Source organism: Anoplophora glabripennis, unplaced genomic scaffold, assembly GCF_000390285.2.
Source record: "Anoplophora glabripennis isolate ALB-LARVAE unplaced genomic scaffold, Agla_2.0 scaffold5, whole genome shotgun sequence".
Classification (NCBI taxonomy): domain Eukaryota; kingdom Metazoa; phylum Arthropoda; class Insecta; order Coleoptera; family Cerambycidae; genus Anoplophora; species Anoplophora glabripennis.
Genome location: NW_019416525.1, coordinates 1,613,318 through 1,619,317, shown reverse-complemented (window position 1 = coordinate 1,619,317; position 6,000 = coordinate 1,613,318). Strand labels below are relative to the sequence as shown.

Below are 6,000 nucleotides of genomic sequence, written 5' to 3'. Positions count from 1 at the left end.
AGGGGTAGAGCCAATGATTTGTGAGTATCGAAACGGGAGGGGAGGGACGTTCATTTTCAAAAATCAGTGGGGGGCCGCAGGGGACCGCGTGGATTGTGTCGGAAAAAAAGAACAGGTTAGAAAACGCGCCAAGTTTTTGGGGGTGTCAAACCGAGAGAGAAACACATAGGCCGACAAGGAGTGCCAGCGGAGAGAGATTCTGCCCAGGAGCAGCCCGGGTGGCGCAAAACCGGCATCGCAACCCCATTCTGTGAAGTAGTCTTTCACCACCCCTCCTGCTATGAAGTCGTAAGTCGACGACTCGAAAACATTGTGTACGTATATATCTGCTCACGCTGGCTGTCCTGAAGCTCATTCGCACACGATGGCATTGCACTTGGTACACCCATACAGCACCAGGCAGTGTTAACTTAGCACCTTTGTACTTGCACTAGTATTCAAATTTTCCGACAATGATTTTTATTTAATTGTTGCACTTTTTATAATACATATACATAGCACAAGTAGTTTTATATAATCTTCTTCGAGCCGATAGCTTCAAGGGTCCCACTTAGCAAGGTAAGAATTTTTTTATTTCATATTGGTGTTTCACTTTCGCGTTATTTTCAACTTTGTTTTTAATATGGTTTATCCACGTGTCCCAACGATATCGTTGCTGTTCCATGAATGCCTCTACTGGTGTTGTAACTTTCTTTAACTTCGTTCAACTTTTTGCGACAACTTTCAATTAACTTTTTCCCGAGTCGTGCATATAGAAATACGGCCCTCGCTCGCGCCGATTCTAACGTCTATTCTTTCCTTTTTTTACGTTTTTTTGTCGAGAAGCTGACGTGTTTCCAAAATTGTTTATTTCAGTTTGAGTCTGTTGGAATTTTTTACTTGGACCAGCAGCCGATTTCTTTGATTTTTTTTTTGTTTTCTGAAATCACGTTCCTTTCAGAATTGTTTGTCACCCACATTTCATTTCTTATTTGAATAAAATGCATGGTTTTTAATTATCATTATTTATTTATTTATTTTTCTCCTAGCAATCATAAAGTTACTATACTTAGGTACTAGTATATTTTTATTTCATTTAATTAATAAATTATTTATTTTTTCTTGGACATGAAACAGTTTTATATTATTTTTTTATTTATCCCCATGACCAAATTCTAAATAATTTACAGTATCACAAAGTGACTTTAAAATAATAATCAGTCACATCTAAGTTAAAGCTTAATAAAATATTTTTAATTTTTTTTAACCTAGTTTTATTTTGTTACTTAGGAATTAAATTGAAAGTGCTGTTTTTTTTGTAACAAAAATAAAACAACGCTCCGTTCAAGATTAAGTGTCTATAAATTTTTATTTTCTCGCAATAGATATAGGGTGTTCCGATTTATAGGTGTCAAATAAATAAAAAACGTAGTAGCTGAAATATATATTTTTTAATAGACTTTAATAAAATGCATATTATTTTACTCGTAAATCTGAACACTCGGTATATTTTTATAGATTACTGAAGGCGCTAGACATATATTTTTAAGGGCAAAAACAGTAGGTTTAATATTTTACTGTATCTTGATGAAAGTGGTAGAACTTAAAATATTCTATTACATCATATAACATATGAATCGTTTTTAGTTATCTAAGCCTACTTTTTATTAATTAAATCTGGTGTCGAATTTGAGAAAAATTGGTTAGCGAATTTTTTTATTAAAATTTGAATACGCCACTGGATGCACCTCCTCAATGTGGTTTGTACCAAATTTCGTAATTAAAAAAAAATATTTATTGCTCATTGTAATTTAAAAATTTGCCGTTCTTCCTAAACTGGATAAATGATTTAAATAAACAAGTAAAATGCTCATTTAATGTGTTTTTCTAAAATGTGCAGTTGCAAATCACAAAAATAAATTTAAGAATATGGTTCAATTTTTTTTGCCTATGGCTTGTGTCATTATTTATATTTGTAATTCGTATATAATTGGTTCAACCATTGAAATTAAAAATTATTGTTTAATTTGGAACTGCACATTTAAGAATTTTGTTTGTTTATTTAATTTATTAGTTATTAATGATAAAACCTTTAATATTAATTTTACAATGAGCATTAATTATTTTTCCTCGAACTTTGCTACAATTTACATTAAGAGGATACGGACTCCAGTGGTGTAGTAAGAATTTAAATAAAAAAATCGCAAACTAATTTTTGTCAAATATGACGCCGAAAACATAATTAAAAGTAACTTAATAACCGACGATAAACTCAAATCATATGCGATTTAACACATTTTTTTAAGCTCCATCTTTCCAAAAAAGAAAACGAATTAAATTGGGCAAATTACAAAGGTATTTCCATTTAAAATGGGTCATACTGTATATTCATTTATTTATTTTTATTTTGCAGGATGATGTTAGTTTATTTTGGACGTAATATATTTTTTTTGTTTGTGAAATGTTGCTTATTTAGGGCAAAGTTTATTTGGAGTTTATTTTACTGTTCTTCTTTATATGAAAAATTTCACCTACTTATAAAAAAGGCGTAGTATGTGAATTATAATAATTTTATTAAAATATTAAATATTTATTTATGGAATATTTAAAGTTCCATACAGTCGGTAGTCACACCCCCTTAAAGATTTACTGCCTATAAAATCATCTTCTTCTTCTATATTAGAAGGCCTAGTATTTATATGTATTTGGTGTAGAACACTAAAATCAATAGAGCTACCCGTTTTTCTCTTATTGTTTTAGTGCTTTTTACCGTGATTTTTTTTAATTTGTTTTTTGATGTAACAAAATAATAAGTACAGAATATTATTATTAGATAAACAGAAAGAATATAAAAATGTGTCACAAATAAAAATAACCATGTCAAAATCCATAAATCCTTAGATTTCTTAATTTTTTATTCATTTTTATCAGAATAATATTGGAGCCGTTTTATTAAATTTTCCTCCCATATAACAATGAACGTTTTAAAGGGTCACTTGCATAACATTTTATATAGGAAATTTTCTTGTGATATCAAAACTGTACTTAGAAAAACATTTGAACGTTGCAAACTTATACTTTTTTTACACAACGTCCTGTATATTTTTACATGATATATTGTGTGACAGGTCTATCTCTAATAATAAGAGAGACACGACCAAAACAGTCTAAAGAGATTATAGTTAGCATACTCTTTTGACCGTAGCTTCCTTATTATTAGAGATAAACCAAACCTTACATCTTTGCAACGTTGAGGAAATATTCCTTCCAATTATGTAAAAATGTACAGTGTATTCTATTTAAACTACCCCGCCCACCTGCAGTTTTTTTTTTCTATAATGTTTGGTTTTTCACAATGAGAAATTGGTATTTTTAGGGAACACAGAAGGCGTTTTGTTTCAGTGTTTCTTGAAACAAATACGTGGTTCTCATTGCGAGTATTTGTTATTTTAAATTTTCGGAGGAAATAACAAATACATAATAATATTCAGTCGTGTCATAATGTCTCTGTTATTTAGGCTGTGAAAAAAATTAATTAAAAAACCTTTACCTCAAAGGGATCGATCAAAGGCTGTTTTTATTAAATTATTTTTGTTTAATCGAACATATCGCGCTGAAAAAAGCGGAAAACAAGAAATCACATCCCTTTATAGCGTCTTTAATTTAATTAACGTTTCGAAAATCACTTTGTTTTCGTGTGCAGATGACGTTTGTTTTTTGTTTGTCTGTTTTTTGTGCGAAATTTTTCGTTAAACAGAAATAGTTTAAGGAAAACATTACTTGATACTCGAGTAAACAAAGGGGGATGTAAAAGTGTGCCCCAAATAAATAACTTCAGACGAAATTCGTCCTTCATTTTTATTTACCTTTTCGAAATAATCGTCGTTTTATTAAGTTCTCCTCTCATACGACATTCATAATTACAGTGTAATTATGTATTGTATTTACTTTAGGAGTAATATCTTTTTATTTGCGAAACAAAAAAATGGCGTAAGTGGACAAGAAAAATGTCCAAGGCAGCGTTACTTGTGTACCATGTAAACATAATTATTTAATATTTGGAGTTCCCACTTATTACGAGAAGCAGCATTAATTAATACACAAAGCAAACAGCTTTAAAAATTGCTTTTGCCCCAGCTGCTCCTAATTAACACTTTCTTTACATATCTTCTCCTTCCCGTACTTTTACTGCAACATACCGAGTACTCACTTTTAATTTTAACTCGTTTGTAGCAAGCTTAACAGGCAACCAATGGAGTGTGTTACAAAGAAACGATAAAACAACAATCGAAACGGGGAATTAGATCGTTTTTAAAGTTTCGTAATTAACTCGGGACGTGTCGGGAATTGGGATAACGAAAGGTTTTTGAGGCCTATCTCTGATCGATATTTTAATGCAGTGAATCATCAACATTGGGTTAGTAAACACTTTTTAATGAAGGGAATGCTAATCAGCGACATCACCACCCGCATATAACACACACGGCAATGCCCACTCGAAAATTCCCTATCTGTCAAACCCTTTGTTTCACGTTGGATTAAAAATGTTGTAAAGATCAATCTTCCGAGGAAAATAAATTGTTTCGATGTTAATCAGAAATGCTGAAAATAGATAACGCTATTTTTGTTCCGAAGTTTTTTTAACCTTGTTTTTAATTTTAAACAATTTAATAGCAGCTCGCGAGCTCGCACAGAAACCATCCAGACAATAAAAAGGGCAGGTCAAGGATTCCTGATTAAGCTAAAGAATGCAATGTAAGTCTGTAAATTCCTGCGACCATACAGAGGTATATAATAATTCAGTCTTAAATATTGTACATACGTCCAATTTTTCTTAAATAAACTTTTAATTATACGTTTTTGTGTCCGTGTGCTGCCTACACGTCTCTTGTGCAGAACAAATGTTTTCCGACTTCGTTTTCTTTTCCATGAGAAATTACTTTTAGAGTCCCCCCAACAGTAATTAAAAACTTAACTCGATAAAAACTTGGAAAGTCTCTTAACGGCTGAGTTTTATACATTTCGGTGCAATATTTTAAACTCGACAACCGCCGCGCGCTTTTTTAGTCACTTCATAAAAATACACATTTGGATATTGAGCAGTGGCATCGCATTCGTGTTTTAAATGTGGGGGGACTCTCATTTTTTTTGCCCCACCATTATTTTTGGTTCTACACTTATTTCATGGCCTACTATGATGAAAAATGTATTAAAACACGATTTAATTGAATCTCCTTTGTTTAAAACTCTAAAATTTTGTTAAATGTGTACACCGTCCATTTTGCTATAGGATACACTAAATCTCAGACATTCTTACAAAATTTCTCTCTATTAAAGCTTTTGCTACCACGATACTGTCAAAATCTTGAAAATGATTACAAATTTTCTAGAAATTATTCTGGGGTACTGAAAAAATATATATACCTCACCTCAAATTATTACAAATATAAACTTTATTTAAACAATGATTGCATGAATTAAAAATGCAAAAGCAACACACGTAAGTACAGGAATAAAGTACAGTTTAGATATTTATTCGTTCAAGCGAATTCATTTATTGTAATTTATTTCGTTAAGCACAACCAGGAGATTCAATTACACTTAACACGCTTGCATATGAGATAATTAAATCTAACTAATCTAATAAGCCACAGGTGTTATTGTGCATATCCAGTTCTATCTCAAATTTCCATAAAGAATTTTAAATAAAAACACAAAATATGTTTTAGTCATTATTTTCACAATATGTACCTGTTACTTTTTATTACAAAAATGGACATAAATTGTAGAATTCAATAGAACATAGATTCAATTTGACTACAATAAAAGTAATACAGTTTTTTTTTGTGGAATGATACGAAAATACCTTTCCAGTTTTTTCCGCGGGCATTTTTTACTGTCTGTCGTTACATTAACAAGGTCCTTCTGACGCAACGACGCAAAACAGCTGGTTCGTTTGTCGGTTGTCTCGCCTATGACACACTGACGAGTCCGAAACCGGTCTGTGCCTGGTGGGTTAAA

General features: G+C 31.4%; 1 protein-coding gene across 2 annotated transcripts in view; it reads left to right on the top strand.

The window, feature by feature from the left end:
• The first annotated feature begins 399 nt into the window (after positions 1-399).
• LOC108907371 overlaps positions 400-6,000 on the top strand; it is a 39,514-nt gene continuing 33,913 nt past the window's right edge. For both annotated transcript variants that reach the window (XM_018711026.1, XM_018711025.1), the window contains exon 1: positions 400-558. The gene's annotated coding sequence lies outside the window, so the exon portion shown is untranslated. The remainder of the gene's footprint in view (positions 559-6,000) is intronic.